The sequence below is a fragment of the Delphinus delphis genome, chromosome 5 (assembly GCF_949987515.2).
Source record: "Delphinus delphis chromosome 5, mDelDel1.2, whole genome shotgun sequence".
NCBI classification, from domain to species: domain Eukaryota; kingdom Metazoa; phylum Chordata; class Mammalia; order Artiodactyla; family Delphinidae; genus Delphinus; species Delphinus delphis.
In genome coordinates, this window is record NC_082687.1 from 135403716 (window position 1) to 135422997 (window position 19282).

General features: G+C 56.5%; 1 protein-coding gene across 1 annotated transcript in view; it reads left to right on the forward strand.

Moving 5' to 3' along the window:
• The window catches only part of SORCS2 (sortilin related VPS10 domain containing receptor 2), a 476773-nt gene that overhangs the window by 292534 nt on the left and 164957 nt on the right, over positions 1–19282 (forward strand). The gene's annotated exons all lie outside the window — the stretch shown is intronic.

Genomic DNA, 19282 nt, shown 5'->3' on the forward strand with positions numbered 1-19282 from the left:
TCACGCTGACGGCACGTTATTGGGCTCAGAGGAGTCGGTGTGTGCGTGAACTTGGCAGGTTCTGCAGGGACCGAGGCCCCGTCGTAGAGGTTTCGGAACGTGAGGACTGAAGTGCGTTGCCATTCCCTGGGAGCTGTCCAGGGAATCTTGATTGGCACTTTTTAATGGGATGTCCGCTTTCTGAAGCAGGTCTCTCCCCTCTGCCAACACCCTTCCTTGACTGGTACTGCGGTTAAAGCTTCCTGATGGACAGAATTGGAATGCAGAGGTGGGGAGGGCTGCTGGAGAGGGGGGGACTTCACGGGGACACCGGTGCCTGCCCGGAGGGGACTCAGGACTGAACAGAGAGGGGCAGGGGTTTGGTTTTGCCCGGGTCTCCCTGGGCCCTGCTCGGGGACTTCACGTGCACCATCTCACTCTGTCCCACAGGGGCCGAGGAAGGAGGTGTTATTAACCCATTTTCCAGGGCAGAAAACTGAGGCATAGGAAGGTGAGACTTAGCGCTTAATCACACGGCTGGTGGTGGGAGGCCTGGATTTGACCCCAGCCTCATGTGGGTCCAGAGCTGAGGGGTTTTCTTGTGCAGGAGTGAGAGCAAGTACGGGGGAATGACCCCCCCAACTACCGCCCCACGCCGACTCCCCGCAGCTCAGCCCACGTGCTCCCCGAGCTGTCCCCGTCCCGTGTCTGGTTGGCCCCAGCCCGGGCTGGTGAGGGGTCAGCGCTGGGATGCAGCCCTTGCTCTGCTGGGAGCTCAGTGCTTTTCCCGCGTGCCGTCCCCGCTCTCTGAGCCACGGGGTTCTCTTGGGGGGCGTGGGGGGGCAGCAAGGGAAATGCCCAGGCAGCACCCTAGCCCAGGCCTGGGTGCGGCAGCGTGTGCATAGAACAGAGACCTTCGCTGGCCAGGAGAGCTGAGTGCTTGGAAGGGGCAAGGACAGACATCCTGCTTCCCTGCCCGCTGTCATCTCTCTCCCTGGGGCCCCTGTGATTTGGAGCGAGACAAGGGAGGGCTGCCGCGGACTGGTGCTGACCCAAGCCAGAGGCCCCCCATCACCCCCAAACTCCAGCCAGCAGTGGACACGGGAGGCCATGCCGCCCATCTCCTGCACGTCCTCCAATTTCTATCTGTCTAGCCAGCCCGGTCCCGGAAGCTTCCTCCAAGCTGACCCTGCCGTCCGTCACCAGCTGGGAGGACCCACAGGTGCCCGGATGTGACGGTGGCTGCAGGGCCGGCCCCAAACACCATGTCCTCCTTTGGAAACTAGAAAGGCAGAGGCAACAGTGGCAGCCACAGAACGGGGAGTCTCTGAGGCGTGAGGTCAGGGAGGGCTGCTGGGCTGCCAGCAGTGAGGCCAGACAGACCCTGGTCCTGCGCAATGCAGCCGCTGCTGAGCCTGTGTCCTGCTGTAAAGGGGGTGGCCGGGGGTTAATGAGATGATGGGCGGGGCTCAGCAAAGGGGCTTCTAGGTCACGTAGGGCATCCCGGCAGGCAGAGGGCACCAGGAGTGAAGCATCGGTTTTGGCTACCTGGGGGCTCGGGGCAGATGGAGAGCTGGGGGCTCTGACTGGGGTGCTCAGCAGAACCTCCTCTGTGGGCAACACTGGGTTAGGGATGGAGGCAGGGAGACGTGTGCATCTTTAAAAGAAGATAGGACATGATCGGCGATGCCTGTGAGAGGTTATTTTGATAATTTGGACATTTAGCCTGGAAATATCGCTGGGGATAGAGGCCGGGTCTGGTTGGCCGCTGTGCCCAGCACAAACACTCAGCCCATGTTAAAGGATGAATGCATGCATGAATGAAGGAATGAATGAGCGAGCGCCGCAAGCCACAGCCGGTCCCGCTGAATGGACGCTATTGCCGAGTCGCCCACCTGATCCACAGACTCCCCTGCACCTGGATGGGGCCTGTAGGCGTGGAGCCCGAGGCTCCTTCCTGGGGTTGCATGGGGCACCCCGCATTTGTAGGGTAGCCTGGGGGACGGCACCCAGGCCGGGGAGCCCTGTCCTCAGTCCAGTTCTGCCATGACCCTCCAGTGAGGGGACAGCAGGGAGGTCCCAAGGTGTCTCGTCTCTTAACGGGGGCAATGATGGAGGGGAGATTGACAGGGGAGTGCTGAAGAACCTCACTCATGACTCTGCCACTGAAGACATCCGCTGAGTCACGGCTCCCAGGTGTGTCCCCTTTCCAACCTCTGGCACCTGTGAATGTCACCCTATGTTGTAAATGCATGTAGGAGCAGAAAAGCCACAGTCCCTGTCACAGAAAAAGCTGATGTGAGACCATGTCAAGTAAAGAACCGGAAGCCACGGGGGCTGGTGAAGGTAGAGGGGAGATCTGGGGGCTACGGGCTGGTCTTCCAACTCCTGAAGGGCAGGCCTAGGGATCGGGAAGCAGTCCAGGCAGACTGCTTGGTGGAGACTGGATTTTACTCAGGTCCATCTCCTCAACTGTGCACAGCCCCTAGCACTCAGCCAACACTCAGGAAATACGGGTGCAGTGGGCTGGACTGGAGATGGGGTGGGACCCCTTCAGGGAAAGAGATTTCCATTTCATAAAAGGAAACATTTCCCCCCGTCATTGCCTTCATTTGTTCGCTCATCTGTAGCATCTCAATTCCTAAGACACCCACTGGCGATCATTCTCAGTATGCCAGGCCCTAGGCCAGAACCAGATGTCAATCATAGTCATTTATTTGTGCGGAGGCGGGGCATGACTGGGGGGTTTACGTCATCACCTGCATTGCCCAGATGAGAAAACAGAGGCTCGGGGGAAGCTGGGAGAATAGTCCAGGTCACCCAGCTGGTAGGTAGCAAAGCTGTCACCAGTGGATCAAACATATTGTGTCTCTGTACTTGGCACTGAGCAAGGATTTAAATCCAGTTCTGCTAGATGCCAGAGCCCCCTCTGTCATAACTTTGAGCTCACCAGGCACCCTGGGGCAAAGTTCCAGGGGGCAGATGGGGTTCCCCATGTCTGTGCAAGCCCAGCGCAGCCTGCTGTGCTGGAAGTGGGGAGTGTGTAACCCGCTGTGGCTGGACAGGGCTCGATCTGACCACAGCTGAGCTGTGTGACTCAGGGCAGATCCTGTTTCTTCTCCAGGCCTCAGTGTCTCCCTCCATAAGATCAGGAGGTTGAACTGGGGGTTCTCCAAAGCCCCTTGCACCTCCGGCATTCTGGACTCTCCTGGTCTCCTCCCAGGGGAAGAGCAGCAGCTGGGGAATGAGATGCACGTGGGCAGAGCCCAGACTCTGCTCTGTTTACCATGTGTCTCAGCTTCTCCTCCGCAAGAGGGCAGGTTTCACCAGATGTCCGAGCTCTGTCTCAATCTGACCCCCATCCGTTCAGCAGATGTGGGTCAAGGCCCTACTGTGTGCCAGGCTGCATGCTTGGTGCTGGAGGGTGAGAACCCTGGGTCCCGAAGCACCTACTATGTGCTGGGGTCCTTTGCCGGGCGCTGGGATATGAAGGTGAACTGGACAAGCAACTTGATCCTTCCTGAACCTTTGAGGCTCTGGTGGAGCCCTGGGAAACCGAACCTCTCCTGCTGCATTTTTGTGGGAGGAATAAGAAAAGGGGCCAAAGTCAGCCTCTAGCGGGACAGGTTTACCCCAGAGTGAGTGTGATCTGGGAAAAGATGGGGTTCTTCATTTGCAGGGGCACCTGCTTCAGCATGAGCTGAGGGTCTACCTCTCCAGTTATCGGTAATGTATAGGTTTTGCAGGAAGGTGTGAACGCTATTAGGAGTCCATTCAACAACAATTACAGGCGAAGCAGTACTTTACAGCTTCTTAAGAGACCACTTTGCAACCTGTCTTACAAAATGAATTCCCTTTTATTTTTGTCTTGCCTCTAGTATAATCAGAGCTCCCGCCTTGATGCCCATGGGCGAGGCATTCTACCACTGTCGTGGCGTGACCTGAGACCCTGGGGGCCCTGAGGACCCCTCAGCATCCCCCGTGTGCCTTCCGTGCTGTCTGAGTACCCGATTTGGCTTTGGACTACGAGCACATTTCTGACTCAGCACGAGAACCCCATGGCACGGGGAGAGGGTGTGGGGGCACAGCCCCGCCCCTTTCTAGTATGGAGGCAACCTTCCCTTCCCTGCTGTGGAGGCCACTCTTCTCTAGCGCAGAGGCCCCGCCCTGCTGTGGAGGCCCCACCCCTTTCTGGGTGGAGCCCCGCCCCCTCTTCCCTGGCAGCTGACCCCTTGGATCAGTCCCTGTCTTCTTTCCTGTTTTGGCCCCAGCGGTGCATGGTGGTGGTTGGGCCTCTGGAGGGAGCCGAGGTTAGCTCCGTCCCATGGACACGGCCACCTGCAGACCCTCCTGTTGCTCAGAGGACTGCTCGGTGGGGCGATCTCTGTCGGTTCCCCTCACATGGAGAGTAGCAGCCCCTGGCAGACTTGCTGCCCGCTGTGTCCTGCGGGATCCCCAGACCCCGTTTCCAGGAGCTTGGAAGCCCAGGACCTGCCTGTGTGTTTAGAAAGCGTTCCAAGCAGCAAGGACTTCGTTTTGTTGGTTTCTCCTCTCATTGACATGCTTGTGCAACTGTGTTATACTTTGCTTTGAAATCTTCTTCCCGAGTGTTGACCAGCACTTCCCTGTTCCGGCCCAAACATCTGACCAAGGACGTGCCATGAGGAAGGGACCGAGGCACAGAGTGGTGGGAGCCCAGCTTTGAGGGGGTTCGCATCCTGGTGTCTCCCCTTCCTGGTTCTCTGAGGTGTAATTTGGGGATTAAATGAGATGATGTACCACAGCACCTGGCCCCCGTGTCGAAGATGCAGTGTCTGCGTTGTAGAGCATCAGGGGGCTCAGTGCCCCCACCTCTGAGCCAGGCCAGTGCACGGACCTGCAGACACAGTGCCTGGCACACAGCGGGGGCTCTGAGAGGACCAACCTCGCCACTGCGCATCTTTCCCAGGCCCAACATTGCCGTCAGGCCTGAGCCTGGACCCCTACTCTGTCCTCCCGTCACCCTGGGAGGACCCACCTTCTCCCTATTGTCAGAAAATGGGCTTGAGATGCACACTGAACGTAAGGCAGCAAGCTCAGGGGTGTCCGTATCTGATCTGGGCTGCTGCAGAGCTGGCTTTCCATGGCACAGGGACATGGGCGCCCTGGTGCCGTGCCCTCACATGTAGCGCTTACGCTCAGGACGCCTCCCCAGACCCTGGGACCTGGGCCTGCACCCGGGCTGCCACTGAACGTGAAGCACTCGGAGACGCCAGGTGCACCCTCTTGGTGTGTGCTCCATCGACGTGAGCGGGGGCTGGGCACCCACAGCACTAGTTCTCTGGGGTGGGAGGTGGGCAGGCCTTGTTGATTCTTGTTTCTGCTGTAGATTTTTGCCTGCCAGGGGGCATTCATGGCACCCTGTGCTCCTGCACGCTTGCAAACTGAAGCCATGCCTGGATGACACTCTCCAGGCAGGATGCACGCAGGCCGTTGGTGGGGGGACCCAGGCCTCCCTGGGAGCCCCGAGTGGGCTGTTCTCAAGGACGAGGCTGGAAGGGTCCATGGGATGAGATCAGATGTGCTGGTTTGCTTATCTTTTAAGAAAGTTCTTTTGTTGTGGTGGGGAGGCTGGCGTGGACTGAAGGAGAGTCCACTGTTCACCCATGCATCCATCCACCCACCCATCCATCCATCCACCCACCCACCCACCTAGCCATCCATCCACCCACCCATCCATCCACCCATCCATCCACCCACCCACCCACCCACCCATCTAGCCATCCATCCACCCACCCATCTAGCCATCCACCCACCCACCCATCTAGCCACCCATCCACCCATCCACCCACCCACCCACCCACCCATCTACCCATCCACCCACCCACCCATCTAGCCACCCATCCACCCATCCATCCACCCACCCACCCACCCACCCATCCATCTACCCATCCACCCACCCACCCATCTAGCCACCCATCCACCCATCCATCCACCCATCCACCCATCCATCCGCCCACCCACCCACTCATCCATCCACCCACCCATCCATCCACCCATCCATCCATCCACCCACCCACCCACCCACCCATCTAGCCACCCATCCACCCATCCATCCACCCACCCACCCACCCACCCATCTACCCATCCACCCACCCATCCATCTAGCCATCCACCCACCCACCCATCTAGCCACCCATCCACCCATCCATCCACCCACCCACCCACCCACCCATTTACCCATCCACCCACCCACCCATCTAGCCACCCACCCACCCACCCACCCATCTAGCCACCCACCCACCCACCCACCCATTTACCCATCCACCCACCCACCCATCTAGCCACCCACCCACCCACCCACCCATCTAGCCATCCACCCACCCACCCACCCATTTACCCATCCACCCACCCACCCATCCACCCATCCATCCACCCACCCATCCACCCATCCATCCACCCACTCATCCATCCACCCACCCACCTACCCACCCATCTACCCACCCACCCACCCACCCATCTACCCATCCACCCACCCACCCATCTAGCCACCCATCCACCCATCCATCCACCCACCCACCCACCCATCCACCCATACATCCACCCACCCACCCACCCATCCACCCATCCATCCACCCACCCACCCACCCATCCACCCACCCATCCACCCATACATCCACCCACCCACCCACCCATCCACCCATCCATCCACCCACCCACCCACCCATCCACCCACCCATCCACCCATCCATCCACCCATCCATCCACTCATTCAGCCATCTGATGGGCATCTGTGTGGCTCCAACACCTGTGGGGTCCAGGTGAGCAATGGCGAGGCTGATCCTGGGTGGGCAGGTTCACGGTGAGGGCAGGGACACGGTCAGGAGACATGCTGTGATTAGATGCTGCCCCCAGTCTTCTGGTATGAGCAGTGGGTGAATGGGGGTGCTGTTTCCTGATACAGGGGAGGCCCTGGAGAGGCGGTAGAGCCCAGGATGGGGTACACCGTGTCCACTGGCCTGCAGCCTCCAGAGGTGACGCCCAGGAGGCCCTCGGCGTGGCCAGGCCAGAGCAGGAGACCAGTCAGGGCTGGCAGCACAGAAGGGCCGTGTGTGCCCGCTGCGGCTCTGATTCCATGGGGTGGGCTCTCGGGGGCTCCCCGCAGCCTGGGCAGCCTCTTGCCTGTTCCGGGGTTCTCTGGTCAGCCTCGGCACACAGGACGAGGCAGATGGGGTGGAGTCTGACCCCAGCACCCCCAGCTCTCTGAGGGTAAAGCCAGGACTCCCGAACCCCGCCCGCACGGTCCCCAGGTGTCACCCCCTTCCCCGGATTGGCGCTCGAGATCAGTTACCAGGTGGCGCTCGAGATCAGATTGGCGCCCCTGTCCGGTGGGAAGACAAGCCCGACTGTGGGGGCCTGCGGGGGCTGGGAAGTAGACCTGGTGCCGCACGGGCCTTCGCTTCCAGTCGGCGATGTGCTCCATGCTCCATTTCCCCGGAGCACTGAGTGTCCTCTCCTGTCCATGAGAAAAATGGCTCAATTGGGCCTGTCGGTGTACAGAGCTTCTGTCTCAGAAATAGAGCGAAACTCTCGAAACTTCAGCTAATGTGTGGAAAATGATGCCCTCTTAAAGCCAGTAGGCTGTTGCAGGAGAGAGGAGAGAAAGGGAAAAAACGTTTTCTCAGAAAACACGTCTCCTGGGCTCCAGCCTCTGGAACTAATAAGCAGAGAGGGAAAGAGACTCCGGATTCACTCTGTCTTCTGCAGATGGTGCGGATTCTGCAACCCCAAACGCCACAACCACAAAATTAAGTAGAATGTAAAAGGGCCATCCCGGGGGCGCCTCGGGGCCCCCACCTGTGTGTCAGGGGCTTCATCCTGGGGACCCCCTGATGCACACCTACTGTGTTCTGCTCAGTGCTGTGTGTGTGCACGTGTCCGTCCATCCGGGCCGGGTGGAGTGAGAGGGAGAGAGGCCGGGCTGGGGCCGGGGAGGCGAGAGCGATGGGGAATCACCCAGGGGCACAGCGGCACCCCGAGGCAGTGACTGCAGCTGACATGTTAGGGATGAGAAAACAGAGCCTCACGGAGTGAGGCGGTGGGGTGGCGAGCGGGACGTGCACGTGTCTCTCGGGGCCCCACGTCCCGTGAGTCCACTCTCCCGTCGCTGCAGGCCCTGGGAGGCCCTGGTGTTTGCCAGACCTGCTGCCCTCACTTGACCCATAAACTGAAGCCTTTGGCTGGCTCTGTCTTCAGGGCAAACCAGGGTGTGTGTCCTTGGCCCAGAACCACCTTTGCTGCATCACGGAGACCGGGGAGGTGGGGGCTCGCCATCCCGGGGAGCTCAGACACTTTGAGGGGCTCGGGCTTGGTCCCCTCCATCCTACTCTTTCTCCCCCGCCCCGGATGGCTGGGGGATGAGGTGCTTGCTCAGCTGCAACGCCGGCCCGCCCAGAGGGGGACCCCAGAATGGGAAAGCTCTTTCCTCCTCACCTGTAGCGTGGACCCCCCTCCTGGCCCATGGTGACCCCATCTCTATATTGGACGTGGCCTCCATCGCAGTGACAGAAGCCCTGGCTGGCTCAGTACGAGGTACATAATGGGTGGTGCTGTCCTCTGGATGGGAGAGCAGGTGATGGGTTTATTTCCCTCATGCCTGAGGGCCACCAGGGGGACCCGCGAACACAGGCTGACCACGCCGCGTGGCACTGAAGGTCATCGACTGTGTCCTGTGCAGCCGGTGTGGGAAGGGATGCTGCGTCCGGGCCGAGTGCACTGACTCAGCGCAGACCCCATCCTAGTTTCCCACGGTATCCCCGCCCAGCATCCCCGTTAAGTGAGAGCCGGGCTTAAGGAACCTGCTTCTGATCAGCTGTTGGCCGCAGCCCGAATTTCACCCCTCTTCCCTTCAAAGGCAAGTGCTCAGAAAAGAGTGGTAGATGGTGCGTTTGTCCTTGTGCATGGAGGCTCTTAGGAAACTTGAAGGACCATAGCCTGGTAAAAACGACTTAAAATTGACAGTGATTTCCGCAGTGGAGGAAGCCCAGTCACCGCGAGGAGGCCCTGGATAGGTTAAGAGCGCCTCCAGCTTCCGGAATCTTTGTTTTTCTTTTTTTTGCACCAGCACCTTTGTTGAATTTTTTCCCCCATGGCTCCACCCCGTGGCTGCAAGATCAACTCCTATCCTGACGTGTAAGCTGGCCTTCTCCAGGCCTTTACCCACAGCTGGTGCCACATCCCCGCGGGCACACGGGCAGAAGCCCAAGCGTGGTCCTCTGCACTGCCAAATTCCTCACCCTCCACACCCCACCCACTGTGGACTCCTGCCAGCGCCCTGGGCCTCTCTCCATGTCCTCTGCCACCCCTGCCCAAGCTACCCTTCCTCTGACCTGGCTCAGCCCAGTGACCTCCCACCATCACCCCAGTCCCCCCTAACCTGCGTCCCTCAGCTTCCAGAGCTCAGCTCTGCCCGGGCCGCCTGGCCTTCTGTTGTTCTTCGTGTGAAGCCCAAACTGCCCGCCTCCCCAGCCCGCAGGCCCGTGCCCTCTGACCAGCTGGCCATCAGAAGTGGTGATCCCTTCCAGCTCAGGCCCTTCCCCGTGTTCCTCCAGTTCAGGGTACACCCTCCCCGGGCCACACCTCCCCTAAGGCAGTTAGGACAGACGACACCTCTCCCTCCCCTTGCTAGGGCCAAATAATGACCCCCAAAGATGTCCACATCCGAATCCTCAGAACCTGTGACTATGTTACCTCTCGTGGCAAAGAGGGCCGTGCAGATGTGATTAAGCTAAGAATCTTGAGATGGTGAGGTTATCCTGGATTATCCCCTGGGCCCACCGTTGTCACAGTAATCCTTGTAAGAGGAGGCCGGGGGATCAGGGAAGGAGATGTGACATTGGAAGCAGAAGGTCACAGGGTGGTAGGGGGAGTAGGGGAGAGAAGGGAGCGGGGAGACTGGAAGATGCTGCGCTGCTGGCTTTAAAGACGGGAGAGGCCGCGAGGCAAGGAACGTGGGCAGCTCTAGGAGGTGGGAAAGGCTGGGAGTGGGTTCTCCCCTGGAGCCTTCAGAAGGGAAGCGACACTGATCTGGTACTCAGACCTGGAGAACTGTAAGACGATACACCTGTGTTACTGTAGCCCTGAAGCTGTAGTAATTTACCACAGCAACCATAAGAAACTCATGCACTACCCAGGGTCCCAGGGTCCCCAGGCTGCCAGGGACCTGAGAATACTGCGGTGTCTGAGCCCGTGGAGAGCCAGGCACCATGGGGTTCCACTGGGGTCCAGGTCGTCCCACACCCTTTTGGTCCCATTGCCATCTGGGGCGAGGGTCGAAGGGCTTCTCCTCGGAATGGAAGGAGCTTTGTAATGTGAGGGCCTGGACGGAAAACAGTGGGCAGGCGTGTGGCCGTGGATGACACTGGAGGGCGTGGTGCCACTGGCTCAGGCGGGGTGGGGCGTTGACAGCAGCCCCGGCAAGAGGAGGGTGCGGCTCCTCTACCTCCCAGCAGTGGAGACGCAGGTCCTGGATCTAGGAAGGACTGGGACTTGGGGATATTTCCTGGGCCCCTCTGAGCCTTGTTGGTAAAATGGGCTTCCTCATCACAGGGTTTCTGTAAAGGTTGAACGAGGTGCTTTCCGGGGTCCCGGGCATGGGGTCGGGCACCGAGCCATTGCCGTTCCGCGAGCGTTGCCGTGTGTGTGTATCGTTATTCACCGAAGCCACACAGCAGCTGAGCCACAGGTGTCCTCCACCTGCCGGTGAGCAGCCTGCAGCTCAGAGAGATGAAGTCATTCTTCTGGGTCAGGGCAGTGTGGGAGGCGTGGAGGAGCTGGACCCCCGTCTGGGCGGGGGTTCTTACTGCGCCCTCCCTGCCACCCGGGCTCTGTGGCGGGTACGGGGCAAATCCACGGTGAGGCAGAGGGAAGCCCAGGGAAAGCGCTTTGTATGCATATTTCCGGTACGTGCCTGTCGCCCAGCTTTGGCCGTTGCATTCTATCATTCACAAAGGTGCTGACCGTGCCTCTCCTCCCCGCGTGTGCAAACACCCCGGTTTCCGGGAATCCGGCGAGTTGTGTGGTTTATCCGGTGGCTGCCCGCACTAGGAGAAATCGTCAGACACGAGGGAAAATATAAATCAAGGGAACAGAGTGTCTCATGTACGTACACGGACTTGATTAGTGAGGAGAGTGGGACGAGCCACTTCACCTCTCTCTGAACTAGACGTCGGCTGGAAATAGGGATATCAGCACCTACCTGTGTCATTCTCTGCAGGTGTTTATGGGAAGGACTTGGGGCCGTGTTCGTGCAGTGGGAAGGAGGCCTGATTGGTCAGTGGTGTCAGGCTTGGGTGCCAAAGGGGTAGAGTGGCAGCACCTATGTCACACAGCAGCTGTCTGCACGTGACCTTTGTGGGGCCTTTTATTTCTAGTGTTTTCTGTTCTACTTGTCTTCCTTTGACAAACCAGCCACCGAATAAATACCCCCCACCATGCTGGCTCGTTTGATTGCAAGTAATATGAAGTCACTCAAACAAGAAGAGTAATACATTGGCTTATGTAACTGTGAAGACCAGGGGCAGGGCTTCCTTCAGGCACAGCTTGATCCGGAATCAGATCAGGAATCAGTCTGTCTCTCCCCACCTCTCGGCTCTGCTCTCCTGAGCTTAGGCTTGGGTTTCAGGCACAGTTGGGTTGTTTGGTGGAAAAGATGACCTCTGGCAGCCCCAGGCACATGTGACCCTTGGCACCATGATCTCAGAAGGAGCAGGGGTCCTTTCCCAGTAGTTTCAGCACAGATCCCAAGGAAGACTCCCATTGGCTGGGCTGGGATCATGTGACCTGTTCCTGAAGCAGTGGGTGTGGCCAGAGGGAGCTGGTGCTCTGATTGGCCAGGTCTGGTCATGTGCTCTCTGGGGGGCAGGGCCAGCCCACCCAAGTGGAATATAGTGAAGGGAAGATGGGTCCTCAAGCCTGGCAAGCAAGGTTTTGTGAACAAGAGCAGGTGGAAGAAAGAACAGCCCATGTGTCCGCATCAACCAGCGTTTACTGACATTGCTTCTGTTGAGTTTCTTCTAACTATACTGTTAAAAAAAAAAATCATTCCTTATTTGAGGAATTTTTCTTTCAAATCTCAAACTCCCTCTTCTTGCCTCTTTCAACTCAGCAGTAAGTGTATATTTTTAGCTTGAAAGAAAGACCTCACAGCCAGCCTTGTCACAACTTGCTTTCCCATGGAGGTGCCCTACCCTCACAGCGTTCCAGATGTGCACCCCAATGGGGGTGGGGGGGCTTTGTGTGAGGAGCTGTGGGCGGGGGGAGGGTTCCCCATGCCAGCAGGCCCTGAACCCAGGCCAGGACCTGGGGCACTGATAATCTACCTGTCACTGGTCACTTCCCCTGCTCTTACTGGGGTGGGATGAACTTGGGCAGCCGCTGGCCTCTCGAGACCCTGTGTCCTCAACGTGACATGATGCGCTCTGCACAGGAAAGAAAAACTATGTCAAAGCTTATGAAGGGCCCAGCACCCGCCTGGGCGTGTAGTAGGTGCTCAGTTAATGCCTGTTCCCTCCCGTGAGCACCCACAGCCCACTGTCTGCAGAGGGCTCGTTGTCAGGGTCCATCTCATCCATTCTCTCCAGACCAGTGGAGGCTCCTCCTGGGCCAGCGCCACGTCTTATCCAACTTTACTGCCCAGGCCCGTTCAGGACAACCACATCGTGGGCCCCTGGGAACTGACTAGAATGTGCCACATCAGCTCCCAGCGCTGGGGGAGTGGGGACAGGGGGATGGCGTCAGGAGATGGAGTGAGCCCTAGCGTTTGTTCCCAAAGACTGGAATGAGTCCAACATAGCTCAAACACAGATCTGCTGGTGACAGGGCTGGGGGAGGGCTGGTGGTGACCGGAGATAGCCACTCCTCTTTTTTTTTTTTATTGGGGTATAGTTGTTTTACAATGTTGTGTTTGTTTCTACTGTACAGCAAAGTGAAGTAGAGTTCCCCGTGCTACACAGTAGGTTCTCATTAGTTATCTATTTTATACTATTAGTTAGTGTATATATGTCAATCCCAATCTCCCAATTCATCCCCCCCTCTTTCCCCGCTTGGTGGTGTCCCTATGTTTGTTCTCTATGTCTGTGTCTCTATAAAGAAGATGTGGCACATATATACAATGGAATATTACTCGGCCATAAAAAGGAGCGAAATTGGGTCATTTGTAGAGATGTGGATGGACCTAGAGACTGTCATAGAGAGTGAAGTAAGTCAGAAAGAGAAAAACAAATATCGTATATTAACGCATATATGTGGAATCTAGAAAAATGGTCCAGATGAACCTGTTTGCAAGGCCTCTCCTGTTTACAATGCAGGGAGACAGTGTCTTTTTGTTCCTCGTGTGTGTGTGTGTGTGTGTGTGTGTGTGTGTGTGTGTGTGTGTGCGTGCGTGCGCGCCAGGGGGGCTCCCTGGCCCTGAGCAACCCTAACACCGTGCTGTGGGGGGTAAAGGTTGGAGTCAGTGGGGACCTGGGTTCCGGGCCTGCCCCCGCCTTGTCCTCCAGGGCTGCCTGCAGAGGACAGCATCTCTCTGGGCCTCAGCTTCTGCACCTGCAAGAGGAATGTCAGCCTCCTGCAAGTCCATGGTCCCCCAGCACTGCAGCTTTTTGTGGCTGTGGGGCTTTGGTGGCGGTCAGCAGAAGCCAGTGCAAGCCTGCAGCAGCAGAGGGATCTTTACTGGAAAGACGTCAGATGGAATTAGAACCCCAGGAAAGTGGCCGGCAAAGGGCAGGGAGGCTGCAGGGGCAAAGAACCCAGCGTCACCCACCCGCGTGTCTCCGAGAGATCGTGGACTTGCCACTTGCGAAGGCAGAGGGGCCTTGACGGATGGTCCCAGGGTGACAGTGGGAGGTGGGAGAGTCTCCCCAAATAAACGGGAGTGGGTGCCTGTGACTGCACGTCCTTTGTCCTAAGGGGGAAATAAAAGGTCCAAGTGTCCGAGCCCCTCTGTCCATCTTTCTGACAGGGGACCACAGGGTACGGTAAGAGACAACGTTGGTTCCAATGTGACCCTCCTGTTTGTCAGCCAGGGTGCCCTTGGACCTGTTACGTAACGCCTGGGCCTCCTGGTTCCTCTGTGACACAGATGGATGACGGCAGGCCCACGGGGGCATAGCTGCTGTGCACCGTTGGGGGCTGAATAAGGTCCCCTAAAGACGCCCCCATCCTAAATCCCCCAACCTATGAATGTCACCATAAATGGGTGGGAACAGGGATTTTGCAGACAGGATTAGGTTAAGGATATTGAGATGGGAGATTATCCTGGATTATCCGGGTGGGCCCAGTGTCATCACAAGGGTCCTTATCAGAGGGTCCGAGTGAGAGACTGAAGACACTGCGCTGCTGGCTTGAAGACAGAGGAGGGGCCACGAGCCAAGGAATGCGGGCGCCTCGAGAAGCTGGAGAAGGAAGGAAACAGATTCTCCTCTGGGGCCTCCAGAAGGAACCAGCCTCACTGACACTTTGACACTTTGACAACTTGATTTAAGCCCCATAAGCTTCATTGCAGACGCCTGATTCCAGAACGGTAAGGTAATACATTGGGGTTGTTCACAGCCACTAAGTTTGTGACGCTGTTACAGCAGCTACAGGAAACATCACACGCTCCCGGCACCCGCTGTCACCTTCCCTAGCATTTCAGTGGGAGAGACGCCCCACAGCAGGTTCCCAACCCATGTCACCTCCCTCCACCCTTTCTCCGTACGAGGGATGCCTCGAGGTGCTGTGGCCACAGAGGCTCCCACCCGTGAGGCAAGGACTGCAGACCTGAGACCCACCATCCTCGGCGCTGTCACCTTGAGAAAGTTCTAACCTTTGGCACACGCTTGCCACTCACCGTCTTTGGAGGGGCCCTTCCTCTTGCAGTCTGGAGAGGGCGGTGCGCCTGCTAAATGGGGAACCGTGACCCGCACTTCCCAGGCTGCGGGCGGTCATCCTTGTTCAGGTCAACGATCTAGCGCCCTGGACCGGCAAGAGAGCCCCAGGGTGGGGACAGGGCTGCTGGGGACCAGGGGGCCACCTGCCCAGCTTCTGTCTCAGCCTTTGTTTTCTACCTGGGGTGTCTGATTCAAGGTTGAGCTTTGATAATTGCGCTAACAGGTGTAGCGACTACCAGGGACTTGGCCTCTCCTTCCTGCTACTCTGTTCCTGAAGGTTTTTGGCCACCCCCCTCATTGCTTTTAGCTTGCCATGCAAGAGGTGCTGGATGGAGCTATAAAAAACGTGATTGAAATTCTTAAGGGAAAATAACTTTGCTATCGCTGGTCTGAATCTCTCAGCCCATCCTCCCCTCGTTCCTACCCCGAGAAAGGATTGCTTTTATAAATGGGATTCTCGGTGGGGGCTGTCCCTCCAGCCTGGTTTGGTGGGTACACGGTGACCCCCTACTCTGTGCGCTACCGAAAAAAATAAGGATCCTCCTAAGGCCCTGCCACGGTGAGTCTCAAAGTCCAGGAGAGCCGACAGACGAGGACACGGGCGGTGCTAACACAGGCGGGTCACGCATGCTGGGCCAGAGGGCGGCCGAGGGCTGGGACCTGCAGCGGGGCACCAAGCAGAGACCACGGCGCCACGTAGCAGCCAGGAGCCCACCCAAGAGGGCACAGTGCCAAGGGCAGCCATCCTCCCGTCTCATGTCTCACGGTCGGGCTGGGTGGGCTTTGCCGCCATGAACTTGGTGTCTGGTGTGAATTCCCAACTCCCTCCCCCCAGACCTTGGCCGCCTCTCCGTGTGAACACAAGGCAGCCTGGTAGCCAAGCTGCTCATCGGATGACTTTTATGTTATTTTAAAAAATCGATCAGCACCTCCTGGGCCGGGTCCCAGTCCGTGAAAGGAAACTGTGATTAGGTATAGGAATAAACTGTAATACCACACAAATAATACCACCACGTAATCACTCAGGTGCAGGAGAATAATTACACGGGTAATCATGCTCTGTAGCTGTCAGCGCTGCCCGCCCCACGGATCCTGGTGCTCTTAATGGTTGCAGGCGCCGTAACTGCTCCGCGCAGCCCATAGATACCTAAGGACACAGCCAGATAGGAATTCTAATTGTCATGTAATTAGAAAGCTATTAAATCGTTATTTGTCCCACATCAATGAGCCAGTGTATGTCCTCCAAAGTCCTGTGATACTTTTAGCAAAATGTGGCCATCTCCCTCACCGGCAGGGAAATAAATACCTTTTCTCCCCGAGAGCGAGGGCCCTCGTGAGACGAGCACAGCAAGTTTCTAAGGGTCCTCAGTGGTGTGTGTGATGTCACTGGGGTTTCTGTTCTCTGAGTTGACCAGTCGTTTTCCTGGCCCTTGCATAGAAGATAAAGATCGCCAGGAAGGGGTCTTTGCCCCCCTGGCCACCAGCACTTTCACCGGGGCATAGAGGGTGATCCTGGGCTAGAACCTGGCTGGTGGTTGGGACTTCCCTGGTGGTCCAGTGGTTAAGACTCTGTGCTTCCAATGCAGGGGGGCGCGGGTTCGATCCCTGGAAGGGGAACTAAGATCCCCCATGCTGTGCGGAGTGGCCAAAAAATAAAAAAAAAAAAACCTGGATGGGGACAGGAAGGCTGCCAGGTTAGGGGTATCTCTAGACCACGATACTGATTTCTCAGACAAAACAGTGTCAGCCACTGCCCCAGGCTTCCTCAAGTTCCCCGTAAACCGACTGGGAAGAAGGAGCATAGATAAAATGCCAGAAACAGAGACCAAGCTGGGACCTGAGACCAAGCTAGGACCTGAGACCTTCCACTTAGCAGAGCGCTCGTGAACCAGAGCAGCCCTGCCCACCAGCAAGAGGCTGGGAAACCCTCCATCAAAGGCCCAGCTGGGTGGGCATCTCGGCGAAGGCATGCTGTTCCCTCCCTCTGCCCCACCTACACCCCGAGCCTCTGTACTTGCGCAGCCTATAAGGCAGGAGTGGGGTGTGGATACCTCTGTGGGGAGATTACGTCCTGTGGTTCGCGGTCCCTGCAGGACAGTCAGTGTGGGTGGAAGGCGGAAGTTTAGGAGAAAGGACAGTGATGAAATGCAGCTCCCAGAGAGAAGGAAGAAGTGGGAAGGGAGCGAGGGTGTTAAGGAACACTTGTAAGACACCAAAATTTCAATGACAGACCAAGGGCATCTCAGAGGCATGAGAAGGCAGGATGGACACCGCGGGGAAAATGAATCAGTGACGCGGAGGAGAAACTCCGGAAGTTCTCACGAATAAAGAGGCTCGAGGGGCTTCGCTGGTGGCGCAGTGGTTGAGAGTCCGTCTGCTGATGCAGGGGACGCGGGTTCGTGCCCCGGTCCGGGAAGATCCCACATGCCGCGGAGCGGCTGGGCCCGTGAGCCATGGCCGCTGAGCCTGCGTGTCCGGAGCCTGTGTTTCGCAACGGGAGAGGCCACGACAGTGGAGAAACCACAACAGTACCACACACACACAAAAAAGAGGCTGGAGACAACAGGGTCATAAGAAGGAAGACGCTACACAGGGAAGGAGAGAGGGGGCCTGCCAGAGAACTACAGGCGTATCCAAATAAGAATCTGGAGCAAAGGGACCGGAAGCAGTGATCAAAGATTGAGGGGTGGGGTTTGAGGAGTGGGTGAGTTTTTCAGAGAAATAAAAAAGCCCTTGTTAAGCCTCCCTCACATTCTGAATTGTTTTCTTTAATTACGAGGGGAAAATGTCTTTTTTCTCAAAAGAGAAAAATTGTTTATAAAAGAATGAAAGCCAGGCCACTACACACATGTTTTCAGTATTAAATTTCAAAATAATAGAATGGATTTCGAGGTCTGCAGATAAGTACGGAAAAGCTGGGATCTCAGAATTTAATCCCCAGCTCAGCTGTCATGCGTAGGTTTAGGGAATACCAAGGCCTCTAACTTACATGACCAGGCATCAGTCTCGAAAGGGAAATGCCCTGAAGACATCTTCTGGCAGCAGAGAGATGGGTTAAGCTGAGGGCGGTTGAAGGCCGAGAAGGTCTGGCGTAGAAGCAGGGGAGGACTGAGGCCAGGTAGACACCAGATGCAGCTCAAACAGGTGTTGTAACAATGGATAGAAACAAAATGCACATGTCAAAAATATATTTTTTGGAAAGGAAAAGCTTTCCTCCGAAATCTGGTTAATAGTAATAAGGACTGTGATGCTGGGAAACGGGAGGAGGAAGATGAAGGTGGGAGAGAAGCTTCCAGACTCCTTTCCAGACATCGAGGGAAGCCAAAGCCACGCTTCATTCCTTATTTTGGAAAAAACAAACTGAAGAATATTCTTTAGAAACTTTAAATAATCTTTAGTGGAATCCAATCAGAGAGTTCACTGCCCACATCCCTGGAGAAGATAAATGCAAGTAAAACGACCATGTGGCAAAAGACAGGAGTGCGTGACACAGCAAGGAAGTGTTTAGAACAGCATAGCTGATGTAAGTCACACATCACTCATGACCGTGAAGTAGACGTTGACTCCTTGCCCTTGAGCACTCAGCCTCCTGGGAGGGATGGACCAGGGACGCAGGACGCCAAAGGGGGAACCTCACCTGCTTTAAAATACTCCCGGGGGTCTCACCTGATGCCCTTCTGATGCTGGAGGATTGAATACTGTGAACTGGAAGATCTTTGCAAGCTGTGACGTGTGAAAGGTGTTTCTTATCACGATGGTTAGATGACACCAGTGAGTGACATTATGATATTATTTGAGGGACTAGAGAAGGACCGCCCCCCCCATCATATCCTCTCCATGCTGACCCATCCCAGCCCTCTTTCTGAGAACATCTTCCCTGGGAGGTGACTCTGGTGCTAGACATACCACCAGTAAAGCTTCAAGTCCCCAGGTAGACTTAACAAACACCTTTGAAGTAGTTAGAGGTAAACCATTTAGAATATGTGGAAATAGAAAGATGAAAAAGGTGCCTGCACTGTCCTCAGGACATGTTTTTTGTGAACAAAAGTATAGAAAGTTATTTAAACACATTTAAGAAGATGCCAGGAAAGGAGGACTATACTGTGTTGATGGGTCGGGGGGAAACCAACTTAGTAAAGAAGTCGGTTCTTCTCAAACGCATCTGCAGACAATGCAGTTCTGCGTGAAAACACCAATAGGTTTGGGGTCGTTTCGTTTTGTTTGAACTTAGCAAGCGGATTTGGAAATGAATATCAAAGAGCAAAGGACCGAGAATGGCCAAAGAAGGCTCAACGCCCCTCAAGAGCAAAGCAGGTGCCTTGCTTTACTGAAAACACCCAGAATTATCACAACGATTGGCATACTTTGGAAAGACAAATTGACCGATGGGACCAAAT